The sequence below is a fragment of the Maniola jurtina genome, chromosome 26, assembly GCF_905333055.1.
Source record: "Maniola jurtina chromosome 26, ilManJurt1.1, whole genome shotgun sequence".
NCBI lineage: Eukaryota > Metazoa > Arthropoda > Insecta > Lepidoptera > Nymphalidae > Maniola > Maniola jurtina.
Window position 1 is genome coordinate 4057667 of NC_060054.1, and position 19212 is coordinate 4076878.

A 19212-nucleotide genomic window follows, 5' to 3' on the forward strand; every position below is an offset into this window, starting at 1 on the left:
GAAAAGACGTCACGGGACCTTAACCTATCGGTTGGTGCAGGTGCTTACAGGACATGGGTGTTTCGGTAAGTACCTGCACCAGATTGCAAGGCGGGAAGTGACCCCGGCCTGCCACGAATGCGGTGCACCCTCCGATACGGCACAGCACACACTGGCGGAATGCACAGCCTGGGCGCCGCAGAGGCATCCATTGTCGTTCATCTTGGGCAGCGATCTATCGCTCCCAAGCGTGATAAACGCGATGATCGCCAATGAGACTTGTTGGACGGCAATGGTGTCCTTCTGTGAGGAGGTGATGGCATTGAAGGAGGCGGCTGAAAGGGAAAGAGAGCTGGATCCCAACGCTCATCCCATACGCCGTAAACGCCAGGGGCAAAGGAGGCGCCAATATGCGCGCTACCTCGTGCCCTAAATGAGGACATAACCACACACAAGGCGTCGGCATCCCATAGGGATGTCCAGTAATGTGGCGGTATCGTTGAGACGGCACAGTGGTATGCAAACTGCGTTCCTGTGTCGTCTCGTCATGACGCAGACGGCCCCGCTGGGTTTTAGTGGGTATTCTGGTTCTGCCAGCGAGTCCCACATACCCCCCCGGAAGCAGCGTGATCAGCTCTGCTTCCGGGAGGGATGCGTAAAAGCATTTCCCAGCGATAAAAAAAAAAAAGGGTTAAACTGTATTTATATTTTCTCGGGATACCAAAAGAATGTTTTTAATTTATTCAATGGTGTTATTAAAATTTTACCAAATAAACTTGGAGCAGGTATCCGGGCTCGAATCCGGCATTTCAGCTCATCCCATAAGTGTTCTATCGGATTCAAGTCAGGGTTTCGAGCTGACCAGTCCATTGTACGAATGTCCACGGCGTGTACATACTGGGCCACCACATGAGTAAAAGTACGTTCACACGAAGACACGATTTGCCGAATCTTATTTTCATCGGATCTGGAAAAACCGAATGTTGTATTCACACAGCACATCTTGCTTGGCCGTATCTAGGGATTGCAATGCTGGATCCGCAATCCAGCAATCCAGCTGGATCCAGCACGTATTTGGTGCTTGCTGGATCCAGCATCTGACGCTGGATCCAGCGGTGCGGATCCGCAATCAGCTAAAAACAAGTAATTAACTGTCTTTTCGCGCAAAAAAACCATTGAATGTTTTTCAGATAAGTAAAAAAAAACTGTAACATAATTGATTGGCCTCTCAAGTCTGAAACTATATTATAACTTGAACTATTAAGTGGGATAGGCTACGTAACTTTATTTCGAAAATTAGTGAGACTGAGAATCTGAGAGCCCTACAAAGTTAGTAAAATAGGTAGGTACGTAAATGAAAAGAAAAAAAATTGGCGGCGTTACCTCAGAGCGAGGTAACGCCGCATGAGTCATGTTTTTTCGTGCGTGCAGCCGGCTCTATCGAATTATAAGACGTTGTCACGTCAAAAGCTAGACCATTACGATAGATCTCTATTGTCTACAATTGCAAACCACGATGGGAAAGCTGGATGGCTATAGCCGTTAAACAACTGGACTGGTCAATTGCTCTAGCCCACAGCTGCTTCACGATAACGCTAGACCTGATACTTCACGTCCAAAGGTCGCTAAATTAAAGAGCTGTGATTGGAAACACCCACCATACTCCCCAAAACTTGCTCCAACAAATACTTTTTTCGAAATTTAGACAATTTCTTGCAAGGAGAAAATATTCAATATCGATTCAGTCCAAAGATTCTATTGCCTTCAAAGATTTATTGATTCTTGCTCCCACAATTATTTCAGCACTGGAATCAATGAATTACCTATAAAATGGCGAAAGTGTATAAATAAGTGGTACATATTCCGATTGATTAAAAATATGTATCCAATTACATTAAAAAAAAAAAAGTTTTTCTTTTTTTCCTTTTTAAAAACGCTTTTTTCATAGGAAAGAACCTCATAATATAACTACAAACAAATATACGTAGTTAGTAATTAAAATTTCTACAGTGAAAACATTAAAAAATTGCATTTCTTTGAGAAAACGATAGGTGCTGGGTCCGCGCTGGATCCAGCTGGATTTGCTTCGATCCAGCAAAAATCCAGCTGGATTGAAAATGCCGCTGGATTGCAATCCCTAGCCGTATCCGACGGCCTCGTATCGGGATCTCGTGTGAACTCACCATCCGGCTTTTATTAGCAAGAGCGCGCACAGTTTCTCACGTTGATTTGGAAGCGATGGACGTGAACAGTCTTGCTATACTATACTGGTATTATCGCCGTCAGCGTCGTAGAAAAAGATTGTGGTTAAACCCAATAGTACAAAGAAGATCAACAGTTGGTGCCTTTACAACTCTAATGCAGCAGTTAAGAAATGATCCACAAAAATTTTTTAACTACTTTAGAATGACTATACCTACATTTGATAATCTTTTGAAAAAAGTGGAAAAAGATTTGAAAAAGCGTGATACAAATATGAGGAAAAGCATTAGACCAGAAGAAAAATTAGCGATATGTATAAGGTAAGATTGAAATACTGTATTTTATTATAATTAAATTATTTATTAAAAATATGATTAAGAAATTATAGAAAATCGCTTGGTAGGTGTACACAGTTTGAAGTTTCCCAACTACATATTATGAAAGTCTGGTAAATCAGAAGCATTCGATTGAATACTTTGAGACTGGTGATGCTTGGTACTGCGATGTAAAATAGCCTTGTGATTGTGCCAAATTTGTTGATAGTTGTATGTTGATGAGTGTGCAGGAGACCATTCATTTCGGTTCTTTATATTTTGCAATAAATTTAAGACGCCTGATTGAAATTCTAATGTTTGATTATCGTTTAGCGTTGCCAATGATGGAAGTAGACTTTTAAAGAAAAACAAATTACGGTCTTCTTTCATTTCTTCTTTCTTCTTGCATTCCATTTGATAATCTATAAACTCACTCATTTTCTTATTAAACACGTTTAAATGCTGCCTCGATGGTCTGCTTTTTTTTTCTTTTCGAACCACCTACTAAATTTTCATTATTAGTTTCTTGTTGACTTTCATCTGTAGCATCTTGATTATTTGCGACATCTTCACCAAATAAATTGTCCTGAGCCATCGCACTGTCATGGGTAACATCTGATGTAACTGTAGCGGCTGTACTATCCGTCTGCTGGGTTTGGTGTAGCAATAGTTGCACTATCATGTGTGTCAGCTGGCGTCACAATTTTTTTTAAGAACAACATTTGACGATGATAAACGTAGGCTCTCGGACATGTCGCAGACGATCCTGATTTTTTTGATTTCTTTTTCTCATTAATACTCCTCATCCAGCTGTCTCTAATATTAGTCCACTTCTTTACGATCGATTTAGCTGAAAAATATAATTAAATTTACTTGCAGATATATGGCTTCTGGGTGTTCATACAAGGATTTACATTACGCCTACCGAGTCGGAGTGTCTACGATCAGTAACATTATTAAGGAAGTAACGAATGCTATTTGGAACAATTTGCATGGGGAGTTTATGACATTACCCAACACAATATCTGACTGGGAATATATCGCCAATGGATTTAATACTAGAGCAAACTTTCCCCATTGCATTGGTGCAGTGGACGGTAAACATATTAGGATAAAAAAGCCAAACAACAGTGGTTCCATGTTTATGAATTACAAAGATTTCTCTTCCATCGTATTATTAGCAGTAGTTGATTCATATTAACACATACACATTTTAATTTTTTTTTAAATGATGTAACCACAAATTAGGTTTTCAGATTTATTCCTGTACTTGTGCTATAAGACCTACCTACCTACCAAATTTCATGATTCTAGGTCAACGGGAAGTACCCTATAGGTTTCTTGACATAGGACGGACGGACGGACGGACGGACGGACGGACGGATGGACAGACAGACAGACAGACAGACAACAAAGTGATCCTATAAGGGTTCCGTTTTTCCTTTTGAGGTACGGAACCCTAGAAATGGAGAATAGTTAAACTATATGTTTAAGGAATAAATAAATTAAAAAAATTAAGTAGGTAGGTACTTTATTTGCATTCCACGCCACGCCATCAAAATAAACTAAAATTAAACGAATACTTAAAAATACCCTTCGATTTTATGTTTCTTTTATGGTTTAAATAGCTATACCTAAATATTATACATTGTGTCTATAACATAGATATGTATGACCACTGAGAGATTCCAGGGTGTTTTGTATAAAACTGAAATCGTCAAAAATGTCGTTATATTCTGCCTTCATTACAATAATAATTACATAGATTTTCTCTTAAAGTTTTCGCATCACAGGTTGGATTTCGACTATGTGTCCTCTGTAATTCTCCCAATGTCATAACATTTTGTGCATTATCACTATTATTTGTAACACAATAGGTGTTTTCAGCATTTCTTATCAAATAATTATGTAAGTAGCAACATGCTACTACTACTACTGTAGCAGTGTCCGGTTCAAAGGGTATATCTTTTTGGAAAACACCGAATTTTGAATTTAGTATTCCGAAAGCACATTCAACTACTGATCGTGCTCGTGAAAGACGGTAATTAAATACGTGCCGATTTTCGTTCAATACATTTAGACCAAAGGGCTTCATTAAATTGGGCCCCAATGCAAATGCTTCGTCAGATATAAAAACGTATGGAAATTTTTGGCTTGTATTTGGTAGTGCCGATGGTTGTGGTAAATTAAGAGCGTTTTTTTTGATATAATTCCCAGAATTTCGTATAAAATAATACGCCGCCATCAGAAACTCGACCTTTAGTTCCTACATCTATCATTATAAATTCTTTTTTGGCATTAACAAGTGCCATAAGTACGATACTATAATAACCTTTATAATTATAATACATAGAACCTGATGCAGCAGGTTTCTTTATACCAACATGTTTACCATCTAAAGCACCACAACAGTTCCAAAACTGGTACATATGTCCAAAATCATTGGCTATTGTTATCCATTCTTCTGCACGTGTCGGCATCTGAAAGATAAAACAATAATCGTAAAATCTCAAACAGTACGGTAAAACTACTAACCTGTTGTAATGGAACTTGCACTTTTAAATACTTAATGCTTTTATTTTATTTCAGGACCAAAGACCTGAAGGAACTGATGAAAACCAGGACAAGACTCAATCTCAACCTATAAATGAATCAGAACACTCGTTGTCGGGACCATCCTTTTCTTCAATCAATACAGTTGTACCTCCATCATTCTCAAACCAAATTAAAAAACAAAAGTCATTGGTAGCCAAACAAAATGAGTTGATAGATCGAGCGAATCAGTTTCTTTCACAAACAACTCTTCAATCACAGCAACGGGCACAAGAAACTACCATAAGTGATTCACTGGCATTTGTTTGGGCAAAAAAACTGGATAAATTACATCATACATACACGGGCATTATTTTCCATATGTATTATAGTTTTTCTCGTGGAACCGAATTATGTGTTTTCTTTCGAAGAACCTGACTACACTGGCGTCCCAACTAGTGGCCCGAGAAACTATATTGTGGTGTACGTGCTAACTGTGTGGTGACGTAATCGCGTCATAACCGGCATTTTTTAAAAGATCAAAGATGCCTCGCGGCACAGCCGGTGCTAGTGAGACTCGTCATGAAGGAATGGAGGAACGAATCGCGTCTTTGTTGGCCAACAGAGAGTTGGGGGAATCTTTTTTGGGCTCGCGCGCCAACCAGACTGATGTACCTACGTTCCCATCACCAACCCTGTCTGCGAATGTACAGCAACCTGCCGGTAACTTAGCCATTGTTTGGGCGACGAAGTACTTTCGGCCTTACTTGTTCGGTCGTAAATTTAAAATTCTAACTGACCATAAGCCCCTACAGTGGGTAATGAACCTAAAAGAGCCCAACTCTCGTCTAACCAGGTGGCGCTTAAAGCTTAGTGAGTTCGATTTTACAGTAATTTATAAGAAAGGTAAAAGAAATGCTAATGCTGATGCCTTATCTAGGGTCGAAATTTGTAACGAAGAGACCGATTCTATGATTGTCAATCCAACAGAGAGACCACCGTCACCAGAACATAGTTCTTCAACTGAAACCGCTTCAATACCTGTTCGTGGTTCTTCAACTGAAACGGCTCTAACTACCAACTCTTCAACTGAAACTGCCCGTACTTCACACGAAAATCCCATATTAGAAATTCCTATAGTCGATGATCCTCTGAACAAATTTCAAAGACAATTGCACGTTACCATAGTCAATGAAGATACGAGGGTGGGTCAATAAGTCCTTAGAAAAACCTAGAGGGGGTGCCACTACTACTTCGACGGCCCGGTTTTATGTTGCGGCACTATCGACTAGGTATGCTGTATAGTTTCAGATCGATAGGTTGAGTTGTTGTGTTTACTCGTGTATTGAAAAAAAAAAATTCGTTCATTTTCAAAAATGGAAAAAAATGAGTTTAGAGCTGTGATTAAACATTACTATATAAAAGGCTTAACTGCTAAAGAAATAAAAGATGAGTTAGATTTAGTTCACGGCACATCTGCTCCTTCATTTGCAACTGTTTACAACTGGTGGATTGTTAGTGGTGAACCGTGTCCAAAGAAGGCGAAAACAGTGAAATCAGCTGGTAAGGTTATGGCTACTGTTTTTTGGGATGCACGTGGAATTATTTTTGTTGACTATTTGGAAAAAGGAAAAACAATAACAGGGGAGTATTATGCATCTTTATTGGACCAGCTGAAGGTCATAATAAGAGAAAAACGGCCTCATTTGGCCCGTAAAAAAATTCTCTTTCATCAGGACAACGCACGCGTTCACATGTGTAAAATCAATGGCTAAAATCGAAGAATTAAAGTTCGAATTGGTCGATCACCCACCGTATTCGCCAGATTTAGCCCCCAGTGACTTTTTCCTGTTCCCAAACTTGAAAAAATGGCTCGCTGGACAACGTTTCTTTTCGAACGAAGAAGTTATTGATCAAACAAATGCTTATTTTGAGGATCTTCCAAAATCTTATTTTTCTGATGGATTGAAAAAATTAGAGAAACGTCTGTTAAAGTGTATTGAGCTCCAAGGAGATTATGTTGAAAAATTTATAATAATTTTCAAAAGAAAACCTGTTCTAATGCTTTATTCTAAGGACTTATTGACCCACCCTCGTATTACTAACCTCAACCAACTCAACGACCTACTCAAATCCGAAAACACTTCAAAATTAATTCCATAAATCTCAGTAATCTTCATGACATCCAAAAACGAGTAGAGATACAAACACTTCTTACTTCTGGCCATTCTGATGCCGTTTATCACACAACGATCCCACTCTACATACTTCTTCTTAGTGCAATCGCACTCGCAGCAATTATTCTAATTCGTCGCTACATGAAAGGTCAAAGACTAGTCGTCAGTCAGCCAGGCAACACCACAGCAGAGGACCATGCGATCACATCATCCACAGCTGATTCAGCTCATCCTGCAACTTTTTCACTACGAGTACTGAAATAGTTGAGGATCTGCGGCGGGAAGAGTTAAATAGCACAGCCCTGTAGCGCCAGCCTTACGTGCTTCGTCCGCGATAGCGCTGCGTAAGCGTTCGGGTAAGGTTACCTGCCCGAGAACGCGATATACGAGCGTTCCCATAATTCAATTGATTCCTTATTTCGGAAATATTCACACGTTTAGTTAGTAAGATTTAATTTTGTAATTTTGGATATTAAATTTAATTTTAAGTATCCGGACTTTTCTTTGTGTCCTCCACCTGCGACATTCCGTAACTGGTTTTTTACGATTGTACCTACCGGATTCGTGAAGATGATCACCCGGCAGTTCGGGCAGGTATAGGCCCCTGTCTTGAGCCAGTTTTCGGGACACGCTCGATGGAAGTTGTGGGTACAGACTACAGTGGAGGGAAACCAAATCTTTCTGGTGTCTGCACACCGCATCTAAACATATCGAGCATGTCTCGTGACTCCATGCCCTTTGCAAACTGAAAGAAAAATATACGAATACAACTTTACTTACTTACTAAATACTTACATTAGAATTGTAACTTTATAAATTGTGCCTTATGTCGATGACACTACGATGGTCTGCAGAAAAACTCAACCGAGTCTACGTTTACACCACAATCGTAAAAACCTATAAATATATTCTTTATAACCAAATAAAGAAATATGTACCTACCGGATTCGTGATCAGGAAGATAATCACCCGGCAGTTCGGGCAGGTATAGGTCTTGAGCCAGTTTTCGGGACACGCTCGATGGAAGTTGTGGGTACAGTGGAGGTAAACCAAATCTTCCTGGTGTCTGCACACCACATCTAAACATATCGAGCATGTCTCGTGACTCCATGCCCTTTGCAAACTGAAAGAAAAATATACGAATACAACTTTACTTTCTTACTAACAAAGACCACCCATATCTTTAATAGATGAGTGTATGATGTGGAAGTCTATTCAATGAAGTCAATCTATTGACACATATTTCGAATTTTCATTTTTAACCTTCGTCATAGGTGTAATTCCTTCTTTTAAATAAGTTTTTATCCGTAACCACGAATCATGGACATCGTTCTTTTCCATTTTATGTGTATTGTGGCGACAAGCTATTCCAAAGCCCTAGTTCAATCTTTATGGTTATTGGCTTTTGGCGGTTCAGAGTGCACTGGATGATCTCCTTTGTAGGCCTATGTATACCTTTCTGCTTCCTGTTTTGGCTGTTTTTCTTTTGCCTCTTGTGGATCTTTGGCGAGACGTTCAAGATAGGATGGCATTGCAAGGGGTTTCTAGCCTTTTTTCTGTATTTCATCTTTATGTTAGCCTGCTCGTCAGAGATTCTATTAAATAGCTGTTCATTTTGTCTTTTGATCCTGTCAATCATTTCGGCATCAGTTTGATAGGCCAGAACGTCTTTGATTTTAACCAAAGGGTTCTTCGCTCTGGCTACCTCTATCGTCAATGCTTGACAGTCCTTGATGTGCTGTTTTATTAGATTTAGGTCTTATTTAGTGTTGCAGCTAGACCTGTAAACTTACCGATTCCGGACGGATCGGACGGGCAACAACAGGCTTCATCTAGTGCGACGGTTCCCAGGTCTTTGGGACTTTGACTCTTTCTTCTTGATGAATATGTTATTATTTGTGGTCAGGGATTTTGTTATATATCTTTGTACACATCGAGTTGGGACCGGTACTGTGTATTTTCAGGTTGGAGCTTGGTGTATACCAAAAAAATGAAATTAAAATATAATATTGACATTGTAAAATAATAACGATATTCATCAAGAAGAAAGAGTCAATTAGTCAACGATGTCGAAGACAAATTCAGAAAAGAATTAAGGTGGGGTCACAGCGTCCCACGGCCCGTGTTATAACAGGCCAGACCAAAGACCTGGGAACCGTCGCACTAGATGAAGCCTGTTGTTGCCCGTCCGATCCGTCCGGAATCGGTAAGTTTACAGGTCTAGCTGCAACACTAAATAAGACCTAAATCTAATAAAACAGCACATCAAGGACTGTCAAGCATTGACGATAGAGGTAGCCAGAGCGAAGAACCCTTTGGTTAAAATCAAAGACGTTCTGGCCTATCAAACTGATGCCGAAATGATTGACAGGATCAAAAGACAAAATGAACAGCTATTTAATAGAATCTCTGACGAGCAGGCTAACATAAAGATGAAATACAGAAAAAAAGCTAGAAACCCCTTGCAATGCCATCCTATCTTGGACGTCTCGCCAAAGATCCACAAGAGGCAAAAGAAAAACAGCCAAAACAGGAAGCAGAAAGGTATACATAGGCCTACAAAGGAGATCATCCAGTGCACTTTGAACCACCAAAAGCCAATAACCATAAAGATTGAACTAGGGCTTTGGAATAGCTTGTCGCCACAATATACATAAAATGGAAAAGAACGATGTCCATGATTCGTGGTTACGGATAAAAACTTATTTAAAAGAAGGAATTACACCTATGACGAAGGTTAAAAATGAAAATTCGAAATATGTGTCAATAGATTGACTTCATTGAATAGACTTCCACATCATACACTCATCTATTAAAGATATGGGTGGTCTTTGTTAGTAAGAAAGTAAAGTTGTATTCGTATATTTTTCTTTCAGTTTGCAAAGGGCATGGAGTCACGAGACATGCTCGATATGTTAAGATGTGGTGTGCAGACACCAGGAAGATTTGGTTTCCCTCCGCTCTACTGGCTTAAGACAGGGGCCAATACCTGCCCGAACTGCCGGGTGATTATCTTCTGATCACGAATCCGGTAGGTACATATTTCTTTATTTGGTTATAAAGAATATATTTATAGGTTTTTTACGATTGTGGTGTAAACGTAGACTCGGTTGAGTTTATCTGCACACCATCGTAGTGTCATCGACATAAGGCACAATTTATAAAGTTACAATTCTAATGTAAGTATTTATTAAGTAAGTAAAGTTGTATTCGTATATTTTTCTTTCAGTTTGCAAAGGGCATGGAGTGAAGAGACATGCTCGATATGTTTGGATGTGGTGTGCAGACACCAGGAAGATTTGGTTTCCCTCCGCTCTACTGGCTCAAGACAGGGGCCTATACCTGCCCGAACTGCCGGGTGATCATCTTCTGATCACGAATCCAGTAGGTACATATTTCTTTATTTGGTTATAAAGAATATATTTATAGGTTTTTTACGATTGTGGTGTAAACGTAGACTCGGTTGAGTTTTTCTGCACACCATCGTAGTGTCATCGACATAAGGCACAATTTATAAAGTTACAATTCTAATGTAAGTATTTAGTAAGTAAAGTTGTATTCGTATATTTTTCTTTCAGTTTGCAAAGGGCATGGAGTGAAGAGACATGCTCGATATGTTTAGATGTGGTGTGCAGACACCAGGAAGATTTGGTTTCCCTCCGCTCTACTGGCTCAAGACAGGGGCCTATACCTGCCCGAACTGCCGGGTGATTATCTTCTGATCACGAATCCGGTAGGTACATATTTCTTTATTTGGTTATAAAGAATATATTTATAGGTTTTTTACGATTGTGGTGTAAACGTAGACTCGGTTGAGTTTTTCTGCACACCATCGTAGTGTCATCGACATAAGGCACAATTTATAGTTACAATTCTAATGTAAGTATTTAGTAAGTAAGTAAAGTTGTATTCGTATATTTTTCTTTCAGTTTGCAAAGGGCATGGAGTGAAGAGACATGCTCGATATGTTTAGATGTGGTGTGCAGACACCAGGAAGATTTGGTTTCCCTCCGCTCTACTGGCTCAAGACAGGGGCCTATACCTGCCCGAACTGCCGGGTGATTATCTTCTGATCACGAATCCGGTAGGTACATATTTCTTTATTTGGTTATAAAGAATATATTTATAGGTTTTTTACGATTGTGGTGTAAACGTAGACTCGGTTGAGTTTTTCTGCACACCATCGTAGTGTCATCGACATAAGGCACAATTTATAAAGTTACAATTCTAATGTAAGTATTTAGTAAGTAAGTAAAGTTGTATTCGTATATTTTTCTTTCAGTTTGCAAAGGGCATGGAGTGAAGAGACATGCTCGATATGTTTAGATGTGGTGTGCAGACACCAGGAAGATTGTGTTTCCCTCCACTGTACCCACAACTTCCATCGAGCGTGTCTCGAAAACTGGCTCAAGACAGGGGCCTATACCTGCCCGAACTGCCGGGTGATTATCTTCTGATCACGAATCCGGTAGGTACATATTTCTTTATTTGGTTATAAAGAATATATTTATAGGTTTTTTACGATTGTGGTGTAAACGTAGACTCGGTTGAGTTTTTCTGCACACCATCGTAGTGTCATCGACATAAGGCACAATTTATAAAGTTACAATTCTAATGTAAGTATTTAGTAAGTAAGTAAAGTTGTATTCGTATATTTTTCTTTCAGTTTGCAAAGGGCATGGAGTGAAGAGACATGCTCGATATGTTTAGATGTGGTGTGCAGACACCAGGAAGATTTGGTTTCCCTCCACTCTACTGGCTCAAGACAGGGGCCTATACCTGCCCGAACTGCCGGGTGATTATCTTCTGATCACGAATCCGGTAGGTACATATTTCTTTATTTGGTTATAAAGAATATATTTATAGGTTTTTTACGATTGTGGTGTAAACGTAGACTCGATTGAGTTTTTCTGCACACCATCGTAGTGTCATCGACATAAGGCACAATTTATAAAGTTACAATTCTAATGTAAGTATTTAGTAAGTAAGTAAAGTTGTATTCGTATATTTTTCTTTCAGTTTGCAAAGGGCATGGAGTGAAGAGACATGCTCGATATGTTTAGATGTGGTGCACCAGGAAGATTTGGTTTCCCTCCGCTCTACTGGCTCAAGACAGGGGCCTATACCTGCCCGAACTGCCGGGTGATTATCTTCTGATCACGAATCCGGTAGGTACATATTTCTTTATTTGGTTATAAAGAATGTATTTATAGGTTTTTTACGATTGTGGTGTAAACGTAGACTCGGTTGAGTTTTTCTGCACACCATCGTAGTGTCATCGACATAAGGCACAATTTATAAAGTTACAATTCTAATGTAAGTATTTAGTAAGTAAGTAAAGTTGTATTCGTATATTTTTCTTTCAGTTTGCAAAGGGCATGGAGTGAAGAGACATGCTCGATATGTTTAGATGTGGTGTGCAGACACCAGGAAGATTTGGTTTCCCTTCACTGTACCCACAAATTCCATCGAGCGTGTCCCAAAAACTGGCTCAAGACAGGGGCCTATACCTGCCCGAACTGCCGGGTGATTATCTTCTGATCACGAATCCGGTAGGTACATACGAGTATTTCTTTATTTGGTTATAAAGAATATATTTATAGGTTTTTTTACGATTGTGGTGTAAACGTAGACTCGGTTGAGTTTTTCTGCACACCATCGTAGTGTCATCGACATAAGGCACAATTTATAAAGTTACAATTCTAATGTAAGTATTTAGTAAGTAAGTAAAGTTGTATTCGTATATTTTTCTTTCAGTTTGCAAAGGGCATGGAGTGAAGAGACATGCTCGATATGTTTAGATGTGGTGTGCAGACACCAGGAAGATTTGGTTTCCCTCCACTGTACCCACAACTTCCATCGAGCGTGTCCCGAAAACTGGCTCAAGACAGGGGCCTATACCTGCCCGAACTGCCGGGTGATTATCTTCTGATCACGAATCCGGTAGGAATCTTATCTATACTTATAATAAAATTATAATCGGAGGAAATATTATTATGGAAGATGTACCGCGATACTATGAACTCGACCCACACGTAAACATAATATGCGTATACCAAGCTCCTTAATTAAAAACATTTTTAATCGAAAAAAATTGGTTGTCTGTAAAGTCGGTTTACTGACGATAGTTGAACGTGACAACAAAGGCCGATTGTGCTTCTTTGTCGCTCGTTCCGCGCTCTCGCTTGCACTTCAAGCCTTAGGTACATGGAACGCCTCAGAGCGAGGTAACGCCGCATGAGTCATGTTTTTTCGTGCGTGCAGCCGGCTCTATCGAATTATAAGACGTTGTCACGTCAAAAAAATAAAAGAATAAATTGAATTTTATTGCCTAGTTGGCGCTGTTCCACTGACTAGTCGACAAACTCACGCCATATTTGCGGCCAAAGCAGAGATCGACAGGTATCTCTACAGAGCTGAAAGTAAGTATAATGTACCTAGTGTTGAAAAATATGAAAATGACAAAAATAAAAAATAGGATAAAAAATTATGCAAAAAAGCTAGCCAATTACACCTAAGGGATCCGTTAGTCCCACCAAAAAAAATAATTAATTAATCTCATAGGTACTTGTTTGTATCCATCATAGATCATGGCTGCGTTAGACTTTTATGCTGGTGGCAGCTACCAGAGACGGGTCGGTAAAGACTTCAATTTGGGGCTCTGCCAAACTGCCGTCCACAAGCGTGTGGCTGAAGTGACCGACGCCCTCAACCGGTCAGAAGTGTTGTTGCGGCATATAAAATTCCCCAGCAGCATTGAAGAGAGAAGGACTATTATGAAGGGGTAAGAGCACCATGTTATACTATTTTATCCAATAATTCAAATCTTATTCAATAGAACAAATGATCAAATATTTTACTAGAATAGTATAAAAACTAATATTTTTTTACAGATTCATGGACGTTTTTGGCTTCCCAGGTGTTGTTGGATGTGTTGATGGTACCCACATTGCTATCATACGGCCCCACCTGGATGAGGAAGCTTTTTTCAATAGGAAGCACTATCATTCACTAAATGCATTGATTGTAAGTTTTTCATAAGCTACCGTTGTCAAGTAAGCACCTCTTTTGAACTGAAAGTACGTCATCGAAAAAGGCAAGCGAAACTAGCTCTTTTTTTATTTAAATCTTTTTCAACGCAACAGTCGCTTTTAAAAGAAAGAAATACTCCCAAAACTCAGCTATTGCAAGAATAACTCGCACCTATAACAAACATTACTCTGAAATTGACATTTTTCGCTATTCTAAAAAGACATTTAATCGACACATTTCACTACTCCACAAATAACATTTTTTTTTTACGCGCACCATACTTAACATCATGTCACACACGCACACACACACACACACACAAACACACAAACACACATTCTTGTTTGTACCTTAAACCTCAGACCTGGACTCATGGAAGTCGAATTCGGGATATATTTTCATGATGAATGGTGGTCCAGTAACGTGGGCTAGTAGAAAACAAACCACAGTTGCTTTGTTCACTACGGAGTCCGAGTTTATGGCAGCAGCAGAAGCTGCAAAGGAATTGTAGTGGCTTAGACAACTTTTTATTGATATTAGAGTGCCACAAAAATTAATATCTCTTTGTATTGATAATCAGAGTACAATTAAATTAATACACAACCCTGTGTATCACAAGAGATCAAAACATATTGATGTGAAATATAAGTTAATAAGAGAAAAAGTTGAAGCTGGTATCATATCTATTAATTATGTAAGTTCGGTGAATCAAATAGCAGATTTTCTTGCTAAAGCATTACCAGTAACTAAATTTGTCAAAAACAGAGACCAAGTGTTAAGTTGTTTTGAGTAATAGTTGATTGATTGTTGGTTTGTTTAAGATAGCATAGGGTTGTCAAGTTTGTTAATTTTTGTTAATATCTTTATTAGGAATAGTCTGTATTATTAAGTTGTAGTCTTTGGTTAAACTTTTATGTCTATGTCTGTGTGTATATATCACTCTGTGTGCTTAGGTGAAAAAAGTAAAACTTCAAAAAGACAATATGTTTTTATTATTATAAAGAAATACCCAATTAAACATGAACCTAGTACCTAAATAAAAGGTTATGGGGTTTAAGCATAGGGACATATAATTTAAGTGGGAGTATTGAGATGTAAATTTTATCTGTGTACATTTATTTGTCTATGCCCTATGCTCTCTTGTGCCCGTTGTCTCGAACTGGCAAAGTGGTGAAATATAGTTGCTCGTATTTAATTAGAATTCTCGTTTTAATTCAAGTAAACCTGCGCGACTCTGACACACATAGACAACACATAGATAATATGTACTCGTGTCTCGTATAACTAACGGTCATGTAGAACTAGGACTTGCCGCCAAACCGTTTTTTGATTGTACAGAATATTCTAATTTCTTACGTGTTGTACCGGGTGTTAAACAAATTAACTACAATAATAAAGTGAAAGTTGTATGATGGCACACGTGTATCAATTCAATGCCCTGAAAAGAAATTCACTATAAACATCAAGAGCCCCAGCTGCTGCACGAGACCTGTGGGCCAAGGAAACCAATCCAAATGGAACAGAGGTCCTTAGACCCACCGAATTTCTACAAGTATTTTGTAAGCGCTCGTACGCATTAGCGGTTAACCGCGTGTGCGGCTAACCGCGCGGCCAGCCGCTTTTATATGGAACCACGCATTTTGTACGCACTAAACTGCGACGAAATTCAAACCGCGGCGGTTGAACGGGAGGCAGCGCAAGCGGAGGAAGCATGGCCGCCATCTTGCCCGGGCGCACTAGGCGGTTGAGTACGCCGCGTGCCGCAGGTCGGAAAGCGCAGTCATGAAAACTTTATGAAAAATTTATCATCGAAATTCAACAAAGAGAAGCTATATTATATAAATTTATCTCCGTGTTTTTTCAATTCTTGAAAACAAATTGCAAACTGGCCAGATTCGTGTCGTGTTTGCAGTAACGGATGAATCAATTTTATTTTTACTTTGTCGTCGTCGTTTTCAATAGTACAAATAGATAACACAAGCTATCTCGATAGCGTCCATTTCAATTATTATAGACTGAACGCAATTCTCCGACTAGCGGTTCAACCGCCTGACGCGGTTGATCAGGCGGCTCGCCGCCCGTGGCGGTCAGCCGCTGTTTCAACCGCGTCAGGCGGCTAGCCGCTAAGACGAACCGCCTGGGCGGCTGACCGCTAATGCGTACCCTGAATACAGCTAGCCGAGGTCTGGTTTTGGCAGAGTTCCAGTACGAAATAGAAAAACTCTCCTGGCGCCTAAAACCTAGGATAAGATTTAGCCTAAGTGCATGTTGTGTGAAATAAATTAGTTTAAAACGTTTTGTGTAGCATCATTGAAGGCAACCCGTAACACTATTTTATTTGAAGTTAACATATTTTACTTGGTGCTTAGTCTTAGAGTCTAAAAAATTATTTTGGTGGGCATTTAAATTGTACCCTTTCCTTCGAAGACGTGTTTGTGAAAAACATTTCCACAAACATCAGTTTGACGAACGTGACCTTTATTTTATTGATTATTTTGGGCCCCTCTCAGTGACCATCGACCGAACGCGACAGAAAAGATATATGGCCATCTTCACATGTCTCACCCTGAGAGTCATACACCTAGGGATTGCTGGCTCACTCAGCGCTGATAAAAATGATGTCGGGAAGGATCCAACAGAAATTAGGTCAGAAAACGGGACCGAAAATGTGTTGAAACTTTTAAAAATCCTAAATCTGTTTATAGTCCAAGGACTGATCGCAGTTAGAAGAAAAGAAATAGAAAAAAAACGGGACCAACCTAAAGGCGGCCGAAAAGAAACTCCGACAGGTGCAACACCACGCAAAGAAAACGCTCGCCTGCTTATACATTTATACAATAAAATAAATACGTATCTCGCAATAAAAAAATACTAAGTGTTGCTTGTGTGTGACGTTGAAATCAACTACAGATACATACACTTTAGAACTTTTAAAGGCGAATAAATGATTCCATTTGACTGTCGTTGTGTTGTCTTGAAAAACAAGTCACAACCTGCAAGTATTAAATAAAATTGTTATAACTGATTACAAAGGACTGGTCTTGAACTTTGTTTATCAGGGCAATACCACGAACTTACCTGATTTGAATAACTGTGGTGTCGGTGATGAAAACTAATTATTAAAGGTATTTGAAGAATATTAGGCAGTTTTTTTTTAAACACGACTTATATTCCCCTTTCCAGTCATGCTAGCACTTATCCATACTAATATTATAAATGCGAAAGTGTGTCTGTCTGTCTGTCTGTCTGTCTGTCTGCTACGTTTTCACGGCCCAACCACTGAACTGATTTTAATGAAATTTGGTACAGACTTAGGATACACACCGGGGAAGGACATAGGCTACTTTTTATCCCGGAAAATCAAAGAGTTCCCACGGGATTTAATGAAACCGAAATCCACGCGGGCGAAGCCGCGGGCATCCTCTAGTAGGACATAAAACTTTAAACTTTGTATGCCTGCCTACCTTCTCAATATAGGTATTTCCTAGTGCAGAAGGTAGGAATCTCAATCTTGCTGTGTATGTAATCAATTTATGTATAAGTTAAATAAAAATTATTATTATAATAATCCAACAAAAATTTCATTAAAAGCAAATGTTTGGAATAACTTTTGAGAGCTTTCAGACTTTGAAAGACCTCGGATATACCTACTCAGCCAGTTTGAATTTCCTCAAACCCAGTTGATGAACAGAATCCGACGCACAATTCCAAGTTCACTTTATAGAAAATCATCGAAATCTATAGACCGCACATTGAGAAACGTGACTAATGGTGGGGACCATTAGTTTCCCTACCCACCAAGCGTGAAGCTTATGCCAGAAGTAGGTATGACATTCCAACATCAACAACTAAGATTCTGACAACTGTATTTCAAAGTGTAGTTTTACAGTGGTAGATTCACACCCTTCAAACATTTTAATTGCAAAATACGTTGCAACAAAACTTATTAATTAAGGTACATACTTGAAGAATATCAGGCAGATTTTTTTAAAAACATGACTAATATTCCTCTTTCCCAATCCACTAGGACATAATCCAACAAAAATTTCATTAAAAGCAAATGTTTGAAATAACTTCTGAGAGCTTCCAAACTTTGGATAGATCTCGGATATACCTACTCAGCCAGTTTGGATTTCCTCAAACCCAGTTGATGAACAGAATCATCAAACTTAAAATACGACGCACAACTTCAAGTTCACTTTACATCATCAAAACCAGAAATAAAAGACCTAATGAAATCTATAGACCGCACATTGAGAAACGTGACTAATGGTGGGGACCATTAGTTTCCCTTTCCACCAAGCATGAAGCTTATGCCAGAAGTAGGTATGACATTCCAACATCAACAACTAAGATTCTGACAACTGTATGTAACTGTACACAAAGTGTAGTTTTACAGTGGTAGATTCACACCCTTCAAACATTTTAATTGCAAAATACGTTGCTACAACTTATTAATTAAAGTACTTGAAGAATATCAGGCAGATTTTTTTAAAAACATGACTAATATTCCTCTTTCCCAATCTACTAGGACATAATCCAACAATCATTAAAAGCAAATGTTTGAAATAACTTCTGAGAGCTTCCAAACTTTGGATATATCTCGGATATACCTACTCAGCCAGTTTGGATTTCCTCAAACCCAGTTGATGAACAGAATCATCAAACTTAAAATACGACGCACAACTTCAAGTTCACTTTACATCATCAAAACCAGAAATACAAGACCTAGGTCGAAATCAACAGACATCATATAGAAAAACATGACTACAAGTCCCTTCCCACCAAGTGTGAAGCTTATGCCACAAGTAGATATGACAGTTCAACAACTAAGATTCTTACATGCCAACTGTATTTCAAACCAGCGGTAGATTCACTAATAACATACAGACTTCAAAAAGCTTACATGACTAGAAAAGAGCTAATAACTTTCAAACGGCTGAACCGATTTTCTTGGATTATAGCTAAGAACACTC

General features: G+C 38.9%; 1 long non-coding RNA gene and 1 pseudogene across 1 annotated transcript; one reads left to right on the top strand and one right to left on the bottom strand.

Annotated features, from left to right (window-relative positions):
- Positions 1 to 2208: 2208 nt before the first annotated feature.
- Positions 2209 to 17716, bottom strand: LOC123878658 (annotated as a pseudogene).
- LOC123878734 lies at positions 12285 to 13239 on the top strand. The gene is made up of 3 exons (XR_006798860.1): positions 12285 to 12372; positions 12571 to 12756; positions 12962 to 13239. It is a non-coding gene; the product is annotated as an uncharacterized LOC123878734 (long non-coding RNA).
- Positions 17717 to 19212: the final 1496 nt, after the last annotated feature.